The sequence below is a fragment of the Xenopus laevis genome, chromosome 1S (genome assembly GCF_017654675.1).
Source record: "Xenopus laevis strain J_2021 chromosome 1S, Xenopus_laevis_v10.1, whole genome shotgun sequence".
NCBI lineage: Eukaryota > Metazoa > Chordata > Amphibia > Anura > Pipidae > Xenopus > Xenopus laevis.
This window is the reverse complement of record NC_054372.1, coordinates 199162782-199186759: the sequence shown is the minus strand read 5'-3', so window position 1 is coordinate 199186759 and position 23978 is coordinate 199162782. Positions and strand designations below refer to the sequence as shown.

The window sequence follows — 23978 nt, the reverse complement described above, 5'->3', positions numbered from 1 at the left end:
TTTCCTAAGTTTTTTTGATCGATCGTACGATCGCAGAATTTGCGCTAAATCCTTCGACTTCGATATTCGAAGTCGAAGGACTTCGAATATCGAAGTCGAAGGATTTAGCGCAAATTCTGCGATCGTACGATCGAAGGATTATTCCTTCGATCGAACGATTAAATCCTTCTAATCGAACGATTCAAAGGATTTTAATCCAACGATCGAAGGAATATCCTTCGATCAAAAAAACTTAGGAAAGCCTATGGGGACCTTCCCCATAGGCTAACATTGAGTTCGGTAGCTTTTAGATGGCGAACTAGGGGGTCGAAGATTTTTTTAAAGAGACAGTACGTCGACTATCAAATGGTCGAATAGTCGAACGATTTTGAGTTCGAATCCTTCGATTCGAAGTCGTAGTCGTAGTCGAAGGTCGAAGTAGCCCATTTGATGGTCGAAGTAGCCCAAAAAATACTTCGAAATTCGAAGTTTTTTAACTTCGAATCCTTCACTCGAATTTTGTGAATCGGCCCCTTAAGGTATGAAGATCCAAATTACGGAAAGATCCATTATCCGGAAAACCCCAGTTACCGAGCAGTCTGGATAACAGGTCCCATATCTGTATATATGCAGGCTCAGAATATCGCTCTCTACACTAAGGGCTTTATTTATTATCAAAATATGAAAATTCCTGATCATTTTTGGTAAAACAGTCTGACCAAATCCGCACTGATTTTTTCCCCTTTTTATCAATACATTTTTCTGAAAATTTCCTGTGCGGGAAAAAAACTTGAAAAAATTTGAATCGTACTTATGTTTCAGATTTGACACCCGAAAACCACAAACTCTTCAGATTATTGCAGTAAACCCAGCGCAGATCAGGATACCTTCAGGACTACTTCCATTCACTTCTACATGAACTCGGCAGGTTTGAGTTGGAGTACTTTTTTATTCAGACTTTAAGGGGCTGATTCATTAAGGGTCGAATATTGACGGTTAATTAACCCTTGATATTCGACTAGGAATTGAAATCCTTCGACTTCGAATATCGAGGTCGAAGGATTTAGTGCAAATTCTGCGATCGTACGATCGAAGGATTATTCCTTCGATCGAACGATTAAATCCTTCTAATCGAACGATTCGAAGGATTTTAATCCAACGATCGAAGGAATATCCTTTGATCAAAAAAACTTAGGAAAGCCTATGGGGACCTTCCCCATAGGCTAACATTGACTTCGGTAGCTTTTAGATGGCGAACTAGGGGGTCAAAGTTTTTTTTAAAGAGACAGTACTTCGACTATCGAATGGTCGAATAGTCGAACGATTTTTAGTTTGAATCCTTCGATTCGAAGTCGTAGTCGAAGGTCGAAGTAGCCCATTCGATGGTCGAAGTAGCCCAAAAAATACTTTGAAATTCGAAGTTTTTTTCCTTCGAATCCTTCACTCGAATTTAGTGAATCGGCCCCTTAGGGTTTAAAAAATCAAAATTTTGGCATTAGGACTTTGATAAATAACCTCCTAAAAGTGAACTCAAAGGTGAACAACCCCTTTAAGTTATTTGTAAATAAAATTGGTACCAAGGGGTTCATTATTAAAGTCTGAATTACTATAAAATCCAAATGTTTTGCAAAAAAAAAAAAACTCAAATTTTTCGGGATTTATTATACCCTTCGGATGGAGAAAGTCTAATCTGAAAATCCTGCATCTCAGAACTGCCAAGGTTGCATATACAGGTAAGTCAATTGGAGAAATCCTGAAGATATCCTCATCTGTGCTGGGTTTCGATCCGAATTTTTTTGCATAGGCAAATTAGGATTCAGTTTGGTATTCGGCCGAATCTTCCGAGAAGGATTTGGGGGTTCGGCCGAATCCAAAATAGGGGATTCGGTGAATCCCTACTTTAATGTAACATTAAAAAAGCAGATTATAATTTTATTGTTTGCGTTCCTTCGCCCGCACCTCCCCAGGCGCCAGTTACCAGCACTTTCTCCGTGCGTTTTATGCAATTAATATGTGAAAGTCGGATGGCAAATTAAGTGATCGAGAGAAACGAGAGGCAGGAGGGAAGCAGCAGCGATATTGCAAGCGTCAGCACTAAAGGACATGTGAGGAGAGGCATCTCTTTTATATTAGGAGATCTGAGGATGCCTCTGTCTGTGGTTTCACTTCACATTCTCTCTTTAGTTCCGTTTCATTAATGAGTGAGAAGAGCTAAGAAACCTGACTGTATGCAGTGAAATTCTCCCTTCATTTACTGCTGTGGATAGGAATTGTCAGACGGTCCCTAACTGCTCTGCAGGGAAACAATCATACTTATGAACAGCAGGGGGAGCTCCCGCCTTACTTCCCAGCCATGCAGAACTCAAGCAGCTTTGTTTATGACGATCCCTTAGCAGCCCAGACCACACTGAGCATGTGCACAGTCTTAGTCTTGCAAAGATGTATAACAAAGTTACAAGATGGTGACCCCCTGTAGCCAACTTTGAAAGCATAAATCATTTGTTTGATTAGGCTTTGTGGTGCAGTAAGTTCATGTTTATGTTTAGTATACAAAATACAGCATTTCTAGCCTTATTCTATTTTACACTTTCCTTGTCCTTTAAATGAGATGCCTAATGAAAGGCTTTTCTAAGCTACTTCCTAGAATCTTTCCTCGTCCTCCTTGGATCTATATTGTGTGTAGATGTATATTATGTGTCCCTGTTATCTGAAGTGCTGGTTCTGACTCCTGAAGCAGCTAATTAACACCTAAGAAAAAGCAGGACTTTTGCGAAAGACAGATCCTGCTTTCAATAGCAATTACACATATATTTAAAAACATTAAAGGGGAACTATCGTGAGAATTTAATATAAGCTTCGGTACACTGAAATAAGAATAATTTTAATATAATCAATTAAATATTCTGCTTGATTTCTGAAATAATCAAGTTCATGTTCACTATCCCTCTCTCATCATCTGTTTCTGTTCATTCAGGAGTTGGGCGTCATATGAATGATCCAATATTGCCTAGAAGATGTATTAGAGCTCACTCACCAGACATCATGTCTCTCTACATGCAGAATTATTTTGTTAGATTTTGTTTGTACTGGAATCAGTTATTTGAGTGAGCTCTAGTTCATCTGCCCCTAAAAGATATATTGGCTCTAACTGTCAATGAAAATTTTGTTTAATTTTGGATCTTTCTTATATCTATTCCTCTTTTGCAGGAGGGCACATTAATGAGAGAATCTGAGGCTTTCTTTCCTAACATGAAACTCCAAAGGAAATCCCATTAAAGGTACAGTGTGTTTATAATTTCCTTATAAATTATCCTCAGCTGCTTTTAGTCAAAGAGAGAGGCATAATAATTATCAGTCGGATCTTAATAAGTGACCAGAATTTGACTTGTTTTAGTAAATGCAACGCCATTACCCACAGGCCACCATCACTAATCATGGGGCCCTTTACTAGTGAGTTATCAGGGCCCCCAGGGAGCCTGAATAATAAGCCCATAGGGAACTCAATGTAAAAGATGTACCATGTCCTGCCCCAGACACACCCCATTATGCCAAAATCCACCTATTTAGCGGGAAGTTGTTCTACTTTATATACTGGTCTATATTGCATGACAGTAAGTTTAGTGTAGACTTTATATGTTGATAACCAGGAAGTAAAGCAGGAAATAGGCTACTTAATACAGTCATTGAAAAAGTTTGGGAACCCTTCTCAGCCTGCAGAATAATTGACTCCACTTTCAACAAAAAAAGATACCAGTGATATGTTTTTCATTTCCCAGGAACATCCGAGTACTGGGCTGTTTTCTGAACAAAGATTTTTAGTGAATCAGTATTCAGTTGTAAGACATTAAATCAAATGTGAAAAACTGGCTGTGCAAAATTTGGGTACTCTTGTAATTTTGGTAATTTGAATACATGTAACTGCTCAATACTGATTACTGGCAACACCTAATTGGTTGTATTAGCTGGTTAAGCCTTGAACTTCACAGGCAGGTGTGTCCAATCATGAGAAAAGGTATTTAAGGTGACCAATTGCAAGTTTTCCTGATCCTCACATGGCAGTGGTCACTCATGGGTTAACACCCCGCTGGAATGTGAGGACAGGAAGTATCAAGCTAATAAAACTCCTCCCCCAAGACTCCCACCTCGTCTTTTTTTATCCTGTTGGAGTGAGGAGAATCTACGTTATGTGCCAGCAGCCTGCCTCCTCCTGCTGAAGTCCTGGTGTAACGCTGATTGCCAACCGTTCCCAGGAGCCCTTTTAGTGACCTGGGCATATGGGGATTGTCTTTCACAATCCTAGGCTTTAAGTCCTCTTGAGGCATGCTTTGCTGGGACCAGGGAACTATTCAGGTAAGCGTGTGTTAGCTTTCAGCGGTGAATCAAAATGGCGGTGCGGTTCAGCCTGGAACGCATGACGCGAAACCGGAAGTTCGGGTTTTTCAATGCGGAGACCATTTAAAAGTCGGCGCGAAAGTTTTTAGGGTGCTCCTGGCGTTCCTGCAATCCTCTGCCCGCCGTTACCACTGACTAGCCTTGCAGTAAGTGACAGAAATAACTGGTAAATAACTTACCTGCCTAACATCAGTGTCAAACTGAATTATTGGCTTACTAATATGCTCGCTTGTTCTTGCAGCTATGAGTTCCCACAGAAGGTCACATTCTGCTCACAGGGGGTGAGTTGATACAAGCCTGTGCTTTTTGGCATAGATGTCTGTGTGTGTATATATATGTATATATGTATATGCATGCCTATATGTATGTTGTTGATTTTGGAGGCTTAATGTGTCCTTATTTTTAATAGGGACCCTAGGGACAATGATGAACTGGAGGAACACAGAAGGAAAATCTCCAGAAGGCAATGTGAAGCTTGCGACCATTATGCCCTAGAAAATAAAAGACTCTGCCAAGATTGCTTATCTAATGCAGCTGGCCCCAGCACTTCAGACCAAATCTCCCATCTCATGAATTGGATGCAGACGTCTTTTGTGGATTCTATGGCTTCAGCTATTTCCTAAGGCACAGAAAAAGCAGTTAAAACCATGTCAGTCAGTGTTCCTGCTAAAACCGCTAAACTACCCATCTCTTTAACTGATTCCGAAGAGTCTGGAGAATCTGAGGATAGCCAAACTGATGTGAATTCAGGTAAAGACAAAGATTCTAACTTCGACTTGGAAAAAGTTGAACCTCTCATTTTGGCTCTTAGGAAAATTCTAGACTTAGGGGCCGATTCACTAAGCTCGAGTGAAGGATTCGAATGAAAATACTTCGAATTTCGAAGTATTTTTTGGGTACTTCGACCATCGAATTGGTTAAATTCGTTCGAATTCGAACGAAATCGAACGAATCGAACGAAAAATCGTTCGACTATTCGACCATTCGATAGTCGAAGTACTTCCCCTTTAAAAAAAACTTCGACCCCCTACTTCAGCAGCTAAAAGCTACCGAAGTCATTGTTAGCCTATGGGGAAGGTCCCCATAGGCTTGCCTGTGATTTTTTGATCGAAGGATTTTCCTTCGATCGTTGGATTAAAATCCTTCGAATCGTTCGATTCGAAGGATTTAATCGTTCGATCGAACGAAAAATCCTTCGATCGATCGATCGCAGGATTAGCGCTAAATTAGCGCTAAATCCTTCGACTTCGATATTCGAAGTCGAAGGATTTCAATTCGAGGGTCGAATTTCGAAGTATTTTTAACTTCGAAATTCGACCCTTAGTGAATCGGCCCCTTAGACTCGGAAGAAGATACATCTACCAGACATGACAAAATGTTCAAGTGTCAAAAGAAGAAGAATCATCTCTTACCAATACACAAGGTGATCAAAGAAGAAATCAAGACACTTTGGGACCAACCAGACCAAAAGTTCTTTGTCACCAAAAAGATGAGCAAGATGTATCCATTTGATAAGGAAGAGATAAAGGATTGGGAAGAACCCCCTAAAGTGGATGCAGCCATCACAAGGGTGGCACGTAAAACCACTCTTCCGGTGGATGAGGGCATCTCCCTAAGAGACGTCATGGAAAGAAGACAGGACAACACTTTAAAGAAGGCTTATACAGTTGCAGGATCAATATGCAAACCAGCAGTGGCTATTACCTCAGTTGCTAGGGCCACAAAACTGTGGTTACTCAACCTGGAAGAGTCCTTAAATAACAGAATAAGCAGAGAGCAAATTCTGGATGACCTACAAGTAGTCAGATTGGCTACCGATTACATAGCAGAAGCATCGCTGGATGTCATCAGATGGTCAGCCAAAAGTATGGGATTAGCTGTAGCAGCTAGAAGGTCTCTTTGGCTTAAGCATTGGCAAGCGGACAATCCATCTAAACACAACTTATGTAAACTGCCTTTTCAAGGCCAATTACTATTCGGATCAAAGCTTGATGACATCATATCTAAAGCTTCAGCTGGGAAAAGCTCATTTCTTCCTCAAGACAGAAGAGGAAAGAAAAACTTCAGGACCCCCAGGGATAAACAGCCTTTTCAGGAAGCCAGATCCTATAGACCGGGCAAAAGATTTTACAATCAACCCTCTTGGAGGAAGCAAGGAAACCAGGGTAATTCCTTTCGTCCTTTTAAAAGGGAAGACAGAATCAATAAAAAACAAGCATTAAGGTACGAAGGCCCAATCATCGTCAGTAGGAGGAAGGTTGATGAAGTTCCAAGATGTTTGGGCCACCACTACATCAGACAAATGGGTAAAAACCATTATCTCAGAAGGATACTCTCTGGAATTCAAACATCAGCCAAAACAAGATTTCTTCATAAAATCCAGTGCTCCAAAGAATCACAGAATCAAGAGACAATTAAGGAAGATTTTGAGGAGTCTGTTACAAAAACAGATCATACAAAGAGTGGAACAAGGACAAAAATTCAAAGGAATTTATTCTACATTCTTTCTGAAGGAGAAGACATCAGGAGAATACAGACCGATTCTAGATCTATTCCTTTTAAACCAATTAGTCAATGTCCAAACTTTCAGGATGGAATCTGTCAGAACCATTGCACTAGAAGTCCAGCAAGGGGACTGGATGGTGATGATCGATTTAACAGATGCTTATCTCCACATACCAGTAACAAGAAAACATCAGAGGTTTCTCAGATTTTGCATTCTCGACCAACATTTCCAATACAGAGCCCTACCATTTGGCCTGTCAACTGCTCCCAGAACCTTCACAAAAGTGCTAGCACCAGTTATCGCTCACCTAAGACTACAAGGAATTTACTCGTACTTAGACGACATTCTCGTGAAAAGTCAAAGTCCAAAAGCATTACAAGTCCACACTCAGTTTGTGCTGAAGACTCTACAAACACACGGCTCGATAGTAAATCTAGAGAAATCTCAACTAGTCCCAACTCAGAAGCTCAACTATTTAGGCGTAATCTTCAATACAAAGAAGGAAATCATATCTCTCCCAAGGCACAAAATAAAGTCAATTACAGAAACAGTAAAGAGTTTTCGGAAGAACAACAAGAAATCCGTAAAACAGTGTCAACAAATGATAGGGAAGTTTGTTTCCACGATGGATGCGGTCAAATGGGCCATGAGCCACACAAGGATGCTTCAACAAGACTTTCTACTCCAATGGAACAGGGTAGAGAATTCGTCACAATCTGTGATACTAAGTACACACACTATGAAAGATCTAACCTGGTGGGAGAACCCCCACAATCTCAATCAAGCAGTAAGTTTGAAGGAGCCAACCTGGGTAAAGATTACTGCAGAAGCAAGTGCTTCAGGCTGGGGGGCCCACCTAGATGGAGTTCTTGTCCAGGGAAATTGGACTCAACAGGCAAAGAACTGGTCATCCAACAAGAAAGAACTGATGGCAGTATGGAAGGCTATCCTAGCTTTCCAAGAACAGATTCTGGGGAAACCAGTAAAAATTGTTTCAGACAATTCCTCAGTGGTCAAGTACATCAGCAAACAAGGAGGAACGCGGAGTCCGTCACTGCTCTTAATCGCTTTAAAAATTCTCTACTGGGCAGAGAAACATCTAACCAATTTAACAGCTATTCACATTCCTGGGAAACTGAATACAGAAGCAGACTTTCTCAGCAAAAGTCAAGTCTATCCAGGAGAATGGTCTCTGAACCAGAGAATATTCCAGAAACTAACAGAGATATGGGGAACCCCCCTAATAGATCTCATGGCAACCAGAACGAATACAAAAGTAAAGACGTTTGCTCGAGGTTCCCACAGAAGGAAGCCCTGTTCATGGATGCTTTTTCGAAGAAATGGGAATTTCCCCTGGCATTCATTTTCCCTCCATTTCCTGTAATTCAAAAGGTTCTCAGGAAGATTCGTCAGGACAATGCGGATGTGATCATTGTTTTGCCGTGGTGGCCGAGGAGACCGTGGTTTCCACAATTGTTCTTGATGGCCTTGGATCACCCGATCAAACTTCCATTGATCCCCAACCTGTTATCTCAAGGTCCTCTGGTGCACCCCAACCTGGAAAGATTAGCTTTAACGGCATGGAGGTTGAAAGGCAAATCATGAAAGAAAAGGGCCTCTCCGAGAAAGTGATAAACACAATGTTGGCTTCCAGGAAACCTTCTACATCCAATACCTACTATAGAATCTGGGGTGTGTTCTCTGACTGGTGCAATACCCAGGGAGGGAGTTTTCTCCATCCCAAACCTGAATCGGTAGTAGAATTTCTTCAACAAGGACTGGATAAGGGACTTAGTATCAATACACTAAAAAGTCACATATCAGCTTTATCTGCCCTAACGTCAATACAATGGGCCTCTCATCCTTTGGTGATCAGATTTATCCAAGCCATTAAACACCTTAAACCAAGCTGCAGAGACAAAGTACCACCATGGGATCTACCATTAGTGTTAAAAGCGTTGATGACTGATCCTTTTGAGCCTATTGAAGAAATACCTCTAAGTTTTTTGACACTGAAGATGGTGTTTCTACTGGCAATTGTGTCAGCTAAAAGAGTCAGTGAACTACATGCACTCTCAATGGCTGAGAAAAATGTATCCATTTTTTCAGATAAAGCGGTGTTAAAACTGAATGACGATTTCTTGCCTAAAGTGGTATCAAATTTCCACATCAATCAACTAGTGGTGCTACCTACCTTCTTCTCTAATCCTCAAAATGAGGAACAACTTCTATGGCATAACCTGGATGTTGTCAGGTGTCTCAAATGCTATCTGACAAGAACTGAAAGTTTCAGAAGTACTACAGCTCTCTTCGTATTTCCAGAAGGAACCAGAAAGGGTAAAAAAGCTTCTAAGAACATTTTAGCCAAATGGATCAAAGACTGCATCAGCAAGGCTTACTCCTTAAGTGCAATGGCTAGTCCGAAGAGTTTAAGGGCGCACTCTACTAGAGCGTTATCAACATCTTGGGCATTCAGGGCTCAGGTTTCCCCTGAAGAAATTTGCAAAGCAGCTGCTTGGTCGTCAGTTAACACCTTCATATCTCACTACAAGGTGGATGTATTTTCAGCAGCCCAAGCTAATTTCGGGCATAAAGTACTGGAGGCTGTCTCCACTACATAATAAATAATACTTTTTTGCATTAATCCCTCCCTTGATTTTTTGGTAAGCTTTGGTATTTCCCATGAGTGACCCCGCCATGTGAGGATCAGGAAAACAGAAAATTTTAAACCATACTTACCGAAATTTTCCTTTCCTGATACGTAACATGGCAGTGGTCACAACCCCTCCCAAGGTTCTACAATTCCAACAGTATAATAAAGACGAGGTGGGAGTCTTAGGGGAGGAGTTTTATTAGCTTGATACTTCCTGTCCTCACTTTCCAGCGGGGTGTTAACCCATGAGTGACCACTGCCATGTTACGTATCAGGAAAGGAAAATTTCGGTAAGTATGGTTTAAAATTTTCTGTTATGCTTCTGTTCTGACAGCATGGGATCCTCAAATCAACTCTCAAAAGATCTGAAAACAAAGATTGTTCAGTATCAGAGTTTAGGGGAAGGCTACAAAAAGCATCTCAGAGGTTTAAACTGTCAGTTCCAACTGTAAGGAATGTAATCAGGAAATGGAAGGCCACAGGCTGTAAAACCCAGGTTGTATGGAAAAGCTCATTTAGACAAGTCACAGTCATTTTGGAACAAAGAGCTTTGGACTGATGAGACAAAAATGTATTTGGTCACAACAAAAAGCGCTTTACATGGCGGAAGAAGAACACGACATTCCAAGAAAAACACCTGCTACCGACTGTCACATTTGGTGGACTTCCCATCATGCTGTGGGGCTGTGTGACTAGTTCAGGGGCTGTTTGGCTAGTTCAGGGGCTGTTTGGCTAGTTCAGGGGCTGTGTGGCTAGTTCAGGGGCTACTGGGGCTGTTAAAGTCCAGGGTCGGATAAATTCAACCCAATATCAACAAATTCTTCAGGATAATTTTCAAGCATCAGTCACAAAGTTGAAGTTCCACTGCAGGGGTTGGATATTCCAACAAGACCCTAAACTCACTTGGAAAAGTTTATTTGACCAAAGCTCCGTTGATTCAGAACTGACAAAGAGTGAGAACCTACTTTATGGGGGTTATTTATTAAAGTCCAAATGCAAAAAAACTCGAAAAATTATTGTTATTTTTACCATAAAATCTGAACTTTTAGTGGAAAAAAACCCCCAATTTCTTTGAGATTTATTAAACCCGGAGGATGCAAAAAGTCAGAATCCGAAAATACGCCATCTTCAAACTGTCGAGGTCTTGTAGAAGTCAATGGTATAAATCCAATTTGCTATTTGAAGATGTTTTGGTCGGCGCTGGGTTTCTCGCAATAATTCGAACATTTCAAGCTTTTCTGCTGATTTCACAAAAAAGACTTTTCGAGCGTCAAATCCGAAAAAGTCGAGTTTTTTTCATGATCCAATTTTTTTCATGGTTTTTTAATGTTAATAAGGGTAAATAGTGGATTCTAGTTTGGTCGGACTTTTTAATTTAAAATATAAAAAAAATCGTGGACAGCACTGTTGTTTGTTTTATGTTATGTCCCTGGAAGAGCCAGAAGATCCTGGAGGAGGGCGGCAGCACCAGTGAAAGCCTTTCTACATGTCTTGGCTACTAATTCCCAAAGTGAGGGTTAAAATCTCTTTTTTTGTTTGGTTATTAATGCAATACTATAGGGGTTATTTATCAAGATCAGAAAATATCTCATCATTTTCTGAAATGTACACTGACCAAATCCGCACTTACTTATCAGTACATTTTCCTGAAAATTTCTGGTACGGGAAAAAACTTTTCTGATTTTACGCCCGAAAACCACAAAATCTTGTGTTATTGCTAGAGATGTCGCGAACTGTTCGCCGGCGAACTTGTTCGCGCGAACATCGGGTGTTCGCGCTCGCCGGAAGTTCGCGAACGTCGCGCGACGTTCGCCATTTTGGGTTCGCCATTGTTGGCGCTTTTTTTTGCCCTCTCACCCCAGACCAGCAGGTACATGGCAGCCAATCAGGAAGCTCTCCCCTGGACCACTCCCCTTCCCTATAAAAACCGAAGCCCTGCAGCGTTTTTTCACTCTGCCTGTGTGTGCTGAAGAGATAGTGTAGGGAGAGAGCTGCTGCCTGTTAGTGATTTCAGGGACAGTTGAAAGTTTGCTGGCTAGTAATCGTTTTGATACTGCTCTGTTATTGGAGGGACAGAAGTCTGCAGGGGTTTGAGGGACATTTAAGCTTAGGTAGCTTTGCTGGCTAGTAATCTACCTTCTACTGCAGTGCTCTGTATGTAGCTGCAGTGGGCAGCTGTCCTGCTTCTGATCTCATCTGCTGACTGCTGCAATAACAGTAGTCCTTGTAAGGACTGCTTTTATTTATTTTTTTGTTGTTTTACTACTACTACTACTACTACTACTACTATAAGAGCCCAGTGCTATTAGTCTAGCAGTGTTGGGGAGTGGGACTGGTGTGCTAATCTGCTGCTCCTAGTAGTTCAGCAGCACCAACTTTAATTTTTTTTTTTTAATATTCATTTTTTTTTATTTTACTTTTTTTTATTTTACTACCGCTGTAGTAGTGTATAAGTTGACCTTTTAGGCATTATTTGCCCTGTAGGCATTATTTGCACACTGTTTTCTTCAACCCGCCATCGAGCTGTGTGACCTTGTTCACATTCTGTCTAAATATCCATAATATTACCGTCTCCAGAAAAAACACCGGAGTCACTTTTTTCAAGCAGCCATAATATATTTTACGTAATCCGTATCCACCGCTGTAGTAGTGTATACGTTGGCCTTGTAGGCATTATTTGCACACTGTTTTCTTCAACCCGCCATCGAGCTGTGTGACCTTGTTCCCATTCTGTCTAAATATCCATAATATTACCGTCTCCAGAAAAAACACCGGAGTCACTTTTTTCAAGCAGCATTCATATATTTTACGTAATCCGTATCCACCGCTGTAGTAGTGTATACGTTGGCCTTGTAGGCATTATTTGCACACTGTTTTCTTCAACCCGCCATCGAGCTGTGTGACCTTGTTCCCATTCTGTCTAAATATCCATAATATTACCGTCTCCAGAAAAAACACCGGAGTCACTTTTTTCAAGCAGCATTCATATATTTTACGTAATCCGTATCCACCGCTGTAGTAGTGTATACGTTGGCCTTGTAGGCATTATTTGCACACTGTTTTCTTCAACCCGCCATCGAGCTGTGTGACCTTGTTCCCATTCTGTCTAAATATCCATAATATTACCGTCTCCAGAAAAAACACCGGAGTCACTTTTTTCAAGCAGCATTCATATATTTTACGTAATCCGTATCCACCGCTGTAGTAGTGTATACGTTGACCTTGTAGGCATTGTTTGCCCAGTTTTTTTGGCCGCAGCCACTGAAGCACAGAGGCCAGAAAAAATATGCCATATAAATGCTGAAAATAGTCATTTTTTGCCATACGTTGACTCAACGTATATGGCAAAAAATGACTATTTTCAGCATTTATATGGCATATTTTTTCTGGCAACTGTGCTTCAGTGGCTGCGACCAAAAAAACTGGGCAAACAATGCCTACAAGGTCAACGTATGGCAAAAAATGACTATTTTCAGCATTTATATGGCATATTTTTTCTGGCAACTGTGCTTCAGTGGCTGCAACCAAAAAAACTGGGCAAACAATGTCTACAAGGTCAACGTATGGCGAAAAATGACTATTTTCAGCATTTATATGGCATATTTTTTCTGGCAACTGTGCTTCAGTGGCTGCGTCCAAAAAAACTGGGCAAACAATGCCTACAAGGTCAACGTATGGCAGTTGTTTAAAGAGAACAGTAGATTACTAGCCAGCAAAGCTACCTAAGCTAAAATGTCCCTCAAATCCCTGCAGACTTCTGTCCCTCCAATACAGAGCAGTATCAAGCAGATTACTAGCCAGCAAACTTACTATCATCTGTCCCTGAAATCACTAACAGCTCTCCCCCTACACTATCTCTTCCAAGCACACACAGGCAGATTTTTCAGATACATTTTTGCCCTTGATCCCCCTCTGGCATGCCACTGTCCAGGTCGTTGCACCCTTTAAACAACTTTAAAATCATTTTTCTGGCCAGAAATGTCTTTTCTAGATGTTAAAGTTCGCCTTCCCATTGAAGTCTATGGGGTTCGCGAACCGTTCGCGAACCGCTCGCGTTTTTGCGCAAGTTCGCGAATATGTTCGCGAACTTTTTTTCCGACGTTCGCTACATCCCTAGTTATTGCACAAAACCCAGCGCAGATCAGGATATCGTCAGGACTTCTCCAATTGACAACCTTGGAAGGTCTGAGATGCTGGATTTTTGGATTCAGACATTTTCCATCATCCATAATACCAAAAAATTTAATTTTTTTCACAAATTTGGATTTGTAGATTTGGACTTGAATTTTTCAAGTTTTTGGCATTCAGATTTTAATGAATAACCCCCTATGCTTTGAGGCATGTCAATTCCATGGTTTTGTAAGCCTTTCATGATATTTAGGGTCACATTTACTTAGGGTCGAATATCGAGGGTTAATTAACCCTCAATATTCGACTAGGAATTGAAATCCTTCGAATATCGAAGTCGAAGGATTTAGCGCAGAAAATTCGATCGAACGATCGAAGGATAATTGCTTCGATCGAACGATAAAATCCTTCGAATCGAACTAAAATTGGATTTTAATCCAACGATCGAATGAATATCCTTCGATCAAAAAAAGTTAGGAAAGCCTATGGGGACCTTCCCCATAGGCTAACATTGACTTCGGTAGCTTTTAGATGGCGAACTAGGGGGTCGAAGTTTTTTTAAAGAGACATTACTTAGACTATCGAATGGTCGAATAGTCGAACGATTTTTACTTCAAATCCTTCGATTCAAAGTCGTAGTCGAAGGTCGAAGTAGCCCATTCGATGGTCGAAGTAGCCCAAAAAAACCTTCGAAATTCGAAGTTTTTTTACTTCGAATCCTTCACTCGAAGTTAGTGATATTAGGGGCACATTTACTTAGGGTCGAATATCGAGGGTTAATTAACCCTCGATGTTCGGCCGTCGAAGTAAAATCCTTGGACTTTGAATTTCGAAGTCGAAGGATTTACCGCATTTCCTTTGTTCGTACGATCGAAGGAAAAATGGTTCGATTTAAAGGATTTTAATCCATCGATCGAACGATTTTCCTTCGATCAAAAAAAGCTAGGAAAGCTAGGATTTCCCCCATAGGCTAACATTGATGCTCGGTAGGTTTTAGGTGGCGAAGTAGGGGTTCGAAGTTTTTTTTAAAGAGACAGTACTTTGACTATCGAATGGTCGAATAGTCGAACGTTTTTTAGTTCGAATCGTTCGGTTCGAAGTCGAAGGTCGAAGTAGCCAATTCGTATTTTTTTGGCTACATCAAAGTTTTTTTTATTCTATTCCTTCACTCGAGCTAAGTAAATGTGCCCCACATAATGTTCAAATTCTAGCCTCACCGTCCAATAATATATTCAACAGCTTAAAAAAGGCTAAAGAGAGAGTGTTTAGTTAAAAAATTTGCAAAAATTATACTAATAATAAAAATAGCACATTCTATAACATATGATCAGTTAACGTAAAGGTGCACTACCCCTTTAAATACAAACGTACACACACAATCTTACCTGAAATCCCGGCTTTGCTTGATCTGCTTGAAGGCGAGCGATACCCTTGTACAGTCACTAATCACTAATTTAGCGCACGGGCCAATGGTGCCGATCAGAACATCCGATTAGTTCTAATGGCCTTTAATCAAAATGGGTCAGATCTTGGCAGGAAACATTGGGATAATGTCGCTTTGCTCATTAACCAAGAGATCATTATGGTGTAGGAATAGACAAGCGGAAATTCGGAAATTAAACATTATTTTGTTGTTTTACTGGAAAAAGAAACGATGATAGAAATACTGTGTACTCACGTAGTGGAACTTATGTATCAATTTCATTATCACCGCACAGCATGTGGGATAGTCGCACGATTATCTATCTGAGGGGCCCTGAAAAAACAATTAAAATCGTCTTTGTTACTAAAAAAAGAGGTTTGTAAATTAAAGGGACATTATACTGAGCAAGTGTAAATGTAAGAGCGCAGTATTGCATGGCCACAACATTCCCACCCCTATTATATATTGTGGAGGTTGCATTTAACTTCCCTTAGACAGTACAGTATGAGGGTATAGCTTATTGTGTGCCCAGAACATTCCTTCTCTGTATATTTGTATTTATACATATGGGAGGAGGAGGTGCCATATTGATTCCCTTAGACAGTACAGTATGAGGGTATAGCTTATTGTGTGCCCAGAACATTCCTTCTCTGTATATTTGTATTTATACATATGGGAGGAGGAGGTACCATATTGATTCCCTTAGACAGTACAGTATGAGGGTACAGCTTATTGTGTGCCCAGAGCATTCCTTCTCTGTATATTTGTATTTATACATATGGGAGGAGGAGGTGCCATATTGATTCCCTTAGACAGTACAGTATGAGGGTATAGCTTATTGTGTGCCCAGAACATTCCTTCTCTGTATATTTGTATTTATACATATGGGAGGAGGGAGGTGCCATATTGATTCCCTTAGACAGTACAGTATGAGGGTAAAGCTTATTGTGTGCCCAGAACATTCCTTCTCTGTATATTTGTATTTATACATATGGAGGAGGGAGGTGCCATATTGATTCCCTTAGACAGTACAGTATGAGGGTATAGCTTATTGTGTGCCCAGAACATTCCTTCTCTGTATATTTGTATTTATACATATGGGAGGAGGAGGTGCCATATTGATTCCCTTAGACAGTACAGTATGAGGGTATAGCTTATTGTGTGCCCAGAACATTCCTTCTCTGTATATTTGTATTTATACATATGGGAGGAGGAGGTACCATATTGATTCCCTTAGACAGTACAGTATGAGGGTACAGCTTATTGTGTGCCCAGAGCATTCCTTCTCTGTATATTTGTATTTATACATATGGGAGGAGGAGGTGCCATATTGATTCCCTTAGACAGTACAGTATGAGGGTATAGCTTATTGTGTGCCCAGAACATTCCTTCTCTGTATATTTGTATTTATACATATGGGAGGAGGGAGGTGCCATATTGATTCCCTTAGACAGTACAGTATGAGGGTAAAGCTTATTGTGTGCCCAGAACATTCCTTCTCTGTATATTTGTATTTATACATATGGAGGAGGGAGGTGCCATATTGATTCCCTTAGACAGTACAGTATGAGGGTATAGCTTATTGTGTGCCCAGAACATTCCTTCTCTGTATATTTGTATTTATACATATGGGAGGAGGAGGTGCCATATTGATTCCCTTAGACAGTACAGTATGAGGGTATAGCTTATTGTGTGCCCAGAACATTCCTTCTCTGTATATTTGTATTTATACATATGGGAGGAGGAGGTGCCATATTGATTCCCTTAGACAGTACAGTATGAGGGTATAGCTTATTGTGTGCCCAGAGCATTCCTTCTCTGTATATTTGTATTTATACTGGAGCTGGTTTAGTAGTTTAGTATTTGTAGTGATGCATTTGGGTGACAATCCCTATCCATGGATAAAACAAGTATATTAAAGGAAGTATATTACAAGTATATTAAAGAAAAGAAGTATCTGAAATAAAATGCAAATCACAAAGGAATCTGATTTACTTGTTTAAAGGAACAGAATAAACCAAAGATCTGCAATTGGTATTTGCCAGTGACCCGGTCTCAGGAAGATATTACAGATCCCTATAACAAACATTTGTGTTGGCCTCTTGCTCGGTGCATTAGATGACGCACACCAGGAAATCTTCCAAAATCTAATCGTTATCAGAGGGATCTCACTATCTCCGACTCGCTGGGAAACAGACATCTCCTTGGGGAACTCAGGGAATAATGATACATAAATAATCTGTTTTATGTTACTTGATACATGATATCTCTCCACCCTTTCTCTGCAGTGGGATTTGATACATTTTAGCAACAGTCACAGCTCTCTTAGGGGGGGGGGTTTGACATTTTTGGAATACATTTGTGTGTTAAAGGATAAGTAAACCTTTACAATAAGTGAATGTAAAACTGATGAGGGGGCTATTCTAAGCACTTTTGTCATTTACATTCATTATGTATTTTGTTTTTATTCCAAGATATTAAGGGATACATGTACTGTTAAATGTACTGAATAAATTCACGTAACACCCGCGAAAATTCGCGGCAAAAATTCGCCGGCGTCAAAAAAAATTTTTCCGAAAAAACTGACGCCGGCGCCAAAAACGGGCGCCGGCGTCGAAAAAACGGGCGCCGGCGCCATTTCGCGAATTTTTCGCCGTTTCGCGAATTTCGCACGACGGCGCAAATTCGCCCATCACTACTGTTAAAGGATAAGTAAAACTTTAAAATAAGTGAATGTAAAACTGATGAGGGGGGCTATTCTAAGCACTTTTGTCATTTACATTCATTATTTATTTTGTTTTTATTCCAAGATATTAAGGGAAAAATGTACTGTTAATATGAATGAATTTTGTTACAACAGCGCCACCTGCTGGTCAGTTTCCCACCAGTCTGACCAGCAAGTAGTCAAGGAAGTTGTCAGGAGAAAGAAAGAGGCTGATGTTCTTCTGCTTAGGAATAAAATTAGAAACCTTTCTCACATCTTTCCTAAGCAGAAGAACATCAGCCTCTTTCTTTCTCCTGACAACTTCCTTGACTACTTGCTGGTCAGACTGGTGGGAAACTGACCAGCAGGTGGCGCTGTTGTAACAAAATTCATTCATATTAACAGTACATGTATCCCTTAATATCTTGGAATCAAAACAAAATAAATAATGAATCTAAATTACAAAAGTGCTTAGAATACCCCCTCGTCAGTTTTTCAGTCACTAATTTCAAAGGTTTACTTATCTTTAAAAGATTGCGCTCTAGGCGGTCGCCTACTCTGCCTTCCCCTAGTTCCTGCCCTGATTAATGGGATCCATTTAGCCTAATCTTCTCTGCTCTTGAGTAATGGGGTTTGTGCGTGCGCCTGCAAGGATCATGTGCTGTGTCAAAGATAGAGCAATACATATGGCAGCGCTCCCTGCTATGGAAAATTCTGAAATTTACCGGTGCCATTTCTCCTTTATCATTTGCAAAAGTGCAATTTGGCACTGGCTGTTTGGAGCATGTTTGGGTATAAGTAACCAGTAGCCGTGCGTCATAGGCCTTAATGTAGAAGCATTGGAGACAGTTGGAGATAGAGAGACAGTTGGAGATAGAGAGACAGTAGTAATAATCTGAGATTGGCTGGAGATTCCAGGATTGCCGGTATTTGAGAGGCTCATGGGCCTCTTTGCTGGATCATGGATGGGTTCAGTCTCCAAAACACTTTATAAAACTGACTTTTATATATTTCTCCCTTTCCAATCATTTAGCTTTCATCATTTATACAACATGCAATTAGGGATAAACCTCTGGCCATTGAAGTGTGAGGAGATGGTTATAAGAGCTTTACATATCAGTGTAAGTTCATTAAAGGGCAAGTAGCCGTTTCACTGTTTCTGGAACTGATTACCGATAAAAATGAGGGGGCTGCTATCGCTTTGTGGAAACATTTCTTTTTCCTTTTCAAACATCATTTTTCCATCTACAGGTGGCGGCGCTGTCCTATTGCTGCCTGAATATATTGTGTCTGAAGCACAATATCTTTAGAGCAAAACATTCCCCAAGGCAGACCTCACATGTTAATTGGTTTAAAAGCTCAAATACATGTTCTTTGTCTCCTAACAAGCTACGCACCTTTGAAATAGGCCGATTAATTCTAGCAAGAGAAATAGGCTATGCTTTCTAGTCATTTTAGGGCAAATAAATGGTAAGCAGGCACTAATTATCAATAGGACATGTTTCCCTTTAAACGAGGCCAGATGTCCAGGTGCTTGTTGTATAAGACAGAACCTCACATGGGGCCTGAGCTCTGCACCATATGATCTTCTATCCACTGCTGAACTATTTATGTCTTTAATTCACTTTATACGGAAGGTTAAAGAGCACTGGATGAATTTGTACAACCAGCAGATCCTTATCTCACCCAGTAAATTAACTGACAGCTCTGATAACGAAGGGAGGAATATTGATCTTTATCACCCATATTTTTTTTCCATATGAGCTTTTCTGTGTTATATGAGAGACAATGGAAAGTTATTAAAAAATATAATTTGTTACAGTTATGGGACCTGTTATCCAGAATGCTCGGGCTTTCCAGATAACAGGTCTTTCCATAATTTGGATATTCACACCTTAAATCTACTAGAAGATCATGTAAACCTCAAATAAAGCCAATAGGCTGGTTTTGCCTCCAATAAGGATTAATTATATCTTAGTTGGGATCAAGTACAAGCGACTCTTTTATTGTAACAGGACCTGTTATCCAGAATGCTCAGGACCTACAGTTTTCCGGATAATGGATCTTTCCTTAATTTGGATCTTCATACCTTAAGTCTACTAGAAAATCATATAAACATTAAATAAACCCAATAGTCTAGTTTTGCCTCCAATAAGGATTAATTATATCTTAGTTGGGATCAAGTACAAGCGACTCTTTTATTGTTACAGGTATGGGACCTGTTATCCAGAATGCTCAAGACCTGGGGTTTTCCGGATAATGGATCTTTCTGTAATTTGGATCTTCATACCTTAAATCTACTAGAAAATCATATAAACATGAAATAAACCCAATAGGCTGGTTTTGCCTCCAATAAGGATTAATTATATCTTAGTTGGGATCAAGTACAAGCGACTGTTTTATTATTATAGAGAAAAGGGAAATCATTTTTAAAAATTTGGATTATTTGTTTATAATAGAGTCTAGGGATGTAGCGAACTGTTCGCCGGCGAACTAGTTCGCGTGAACTTCGACTGTTCGCGTCCGCCGCAAGTTCGCGAACGTCGCGCGACGTTCGCCAATAGGCGTTCGCGTCAAAATCGTTCGACCATTCGACCATTCGATCGCTAAAATCGAACGATTTTCGTTCGAATCGAACGATCGAAGCCATTGGATTGAATGAAATCATTCGATCGAATGGCTTCGATCGTTCGATTCGAACGAAAATCGTTCGATCGAACGATTAAAATCCTTCGATCGTTCGAATCGAACGATTTTCGGATGTTCGAAGTTCGCGAACTGTTCGCGAACTGTTCGCGAACTGTTCGCATTTTTTGCCGGTGTTCGCGATGTACTCGGCAGTTCGCTACATCCCTAATAGAGTCTATGGGAGACAGCCTTTCAGTAATTTGGAACATTCTGGATTACAGGTTTCCGGATAATGGATCCCATACCTGTATATAGCTGCTTGGCATAGGTCTGAATATAAATGTAAAGGATGAAGCTCATGGCTCACAATCAGCAAGGGTTTCTTCAGGGTTTCTACTATGGAGGAGATTCAGGTTCTGATGAGAAGCTCTTGGGCGGAATGCTGAAGCAGACAGAGTTCTCTCCGAGCTACTGAATGTTTCTGTATTTTGTGCTTGAATAAACTCCCTTCTCTGATTGAATCTTTGAAAAGAACGTTGGCTGAATCATTGGGAAAGCCCATCACCTAGGTCCAGACCCAACATAAGCAACACATCTCGCAATATGGTGATAGAAAAGCAAGATGGAGACACTAGACTGGAATGGAGACAATGCCACAAGGCTAAGACAGTAGGGCAAGAAGGGAACAGTAAGAGAGAATAGAAATAATATGGCCAGAGGGCTACACAAGAGTAAGATGGCAGCTGTAGGGTGAGGTGAAGACAGTAGGGCAAGAAGGGAACAGTAAGAGAGAATAGAAATAATAGGGCCAGAGGGCTACACAAGAGTAAGATGGCAGCTGTAGGGCAAGGTGAAGACAGTAGGGCAAGAAGGGAACAGTAAGATAGAATAAAAACAGTAGGGTCAGAGGGCTACACTTTAGTAAGATGGCAGCTGTAGGGTGAGGTGAAGACAGTAGGGCAAGAAGGGAACAGTAAGATAGAATAGAAATAATAGGGTCAGAGGGCTACACTTTAGTAAGATGGCAGCTGTAGGGTGAGGTGAAGACAGTAGGGCAAGAAGGGAACAGTAAGATAGAATAGAAATAATAGGGTCAGAGGGCTACACTTTAGTAAGATGGCAGCTGTAGGGTGAGGTGAGGACAGAAGGGCAAGACTGTAGGCCAAGTGGTTGACAGTATGACTAGATAGCAACAGTAGTACAGAAACATATGGCAACCAGGGCAACCATTTGTATCAGTGTTTCTTAACTTGCAGCCCATCAGTTCTTGTTGCAATACCCAGGGCAGGAACTAGGGGTAGGCAGAAGAAGCATGTGCCTAGGATGCAACACTTGGTGGGTGCTGAGCACAAACTTCTTCTGCCTACCCCTAGTTCTGTCTCCTGGGGCAGCTGGCACTACTACCAGTCAGTCATGTCTTCACCCTTCCAGGGGGGCATCGGGTGGTGTAAGGAGTCTACTGTTATTTGGCACTGGCAACACAACTCCTAGCAGCCTCTAATGGGAGTAGGTGTTGGAAATAACAGCTGAAGGACCACAGCTGTGGAGCTTTAGTTGATATTGTGTAGAATAGAAATACTAGATCTCAATGAAAGCCAAGGCTGCTCAATCATGAGAAGGAGCAGCTCTGTAGTCCATACGTAGGGACAAGGGAGAGTCAATTTAATTACAGGGCTTCCAAATAATTACATTATCTCTTTATTTCTCCAACTCGGAAACAAATCAAACACAGAAGGAAAGTAGGCTGATGTTCTTCTGCTTAGGAATAAAATTAGAAACCTTACTCACATCTTTCCTAAGCAGAAGAACATCAGCCTCTTTCTTTCTCCTTACAACTTCCTTGACTACTTGCTGGTCAGACTGGTGGGAAAATGACCAGCAGGTGGCGCTGTTGTAACACAATTCATTCATATTAACAGTACATGTATCCCTTAATATCTTGGAATAAAAACAAAATAAATAATGAATGTAAATGACAAAAGAGATTAGAATAGCCCCGCCTCAGTTTTACATTTACTTATTTTAAAGGTTTACTTATCCTTTAAACATGTCACCATCATACTCTGCTCGTGGCACCATTCTAGGAATTCAGCAACATAAAAGAACTTGGGACATTTGAAGATCTTTAAATAAATGTATGAAGAATAAGTGGACGTTGGAGATGAATACGTTATTATTGCGAGTTATTTGTCTCAAACCTTCTCATATGAAACAGATTTCACGCTGGCGTCGGCTGAAGTTTCTGACACCGATAGTAACTCACCCGCTATCCCTTGGATTATATCTTGATCACTTATTCATCTCAGACTATGACAAGTGAATTTTCCTCGGAGTGATCATTTCCTGTTTTCCGCAGCTTTAAGAGCAGAGGCGCTGCCATATGGTTTAACCATTGTGCAAGTCCCAGGGAATCCTGCAGGACGCTCCATGCCGAGACAGGGCTCACCCCTGTGATTTATTAGAGATTTAGGGCTCAGAATGTTCTTTTTTCTGCAGTTTAAATTGATTGTTACAAATGTCTCGGCCAAAAATGTGACCCATTCCTGGACCCCAAAGTTCTTAGCGCCTGCTGGAGCCGTATTACCTTTCATGGGCCCCATGATTAAACAGCCAAAAATGAGATTTGGTTCTAATAAAAGGCAATATTTCCAGGCTTAGAGGAGGGGCGTTGCCCAGCTCACCCCGTTGGTCTTGGATTCGGAAATGTTAACACTCAGACCCCCTTGGATCTTCAGGACTATCTCTCAGCCTTGGCCATTCTTGTGTGCCGGGACTTACCTGGGTCACTTCCAGGAGAAGGGATAATGCTTCCCAGCAGCCAAATATAGAGAAGAATGGGACACAGTATAAAATATTTATTTCCCAGTAATACCCGGTATATAAGTTTTCCCTGATTTACAACATCATTGTGCCTGACACTTGTAGCCACTATCCAGTGTTGGACTGGCCCACGGGGATACCAGGAAAACTCCTGGTGGGCCCAGGAGTCAGTGGCCCCTCAGGCTGCTAAACATTTGGCCTATTTCATGGTCATTCCCTATTTCTATGAGAACAAAGAGGCTAAATAGATGGAATAATAGATTATAGTCTGTATAACTAAAAGAGACTAGGAGAATAGAGGTTGAGTGAGGAGAGAAAGAATAATAGTACTGAGAGTGGCCCCCGGTCTAAGGTGCAATCATTCAAGCACAGGATACACAGTAGATAACAGATAAGTACTACTATAGTTCATATAAACAAGCTGCTGTGTAGCCATGGGGGCAGCCATTCAAGCACAGGATACACAGTAGATAACAGATAAGTACTACTATAGTTTATATAAACAAGCTGCTGTGTAGCCATGGGGGCAGCCATTCAAGCACAGGATACACAGTAGATAACAGATAAGTACTACTATAGTTTATATAAACAAGCTGCTGTGTAGCCATGGGGGCAGCCATTCAAGCACAGGATACACAGTAGATAACAGATAAGTACTACTATAGTTTATATAAACAAGCTGCTGTGTAGCCATGGGGACAGCCATTCAAGCACAGGATACACAGTAGATAACAGATAAGTACTA

At 40.8% G+C, this 23978-nt stretch overlaps 1 protein-coding gene across 2 annotated transcripts in view; it reads left to right on the top strand.

The window, feature by feature from the left end:
- cntfr.S (ciliary neurotrophic factor receptor S homeolog) overlaps nt 1–23978 on the top strand; it is a 241708-nt gene that overhangs the window by 71076 nt on the left and 146654 nt on the right. For both annotated transcript variants that reach the window (XM_041580687.1, XM_041580685.1), the window contains exon 2: nt 3187–3257. The gene's annotated coding sequence lies outside the window, so the exon portion shown is untranslated. The remainder of the gene's footprint in view (nt 1–3186; nt 3258–23978) is intronic.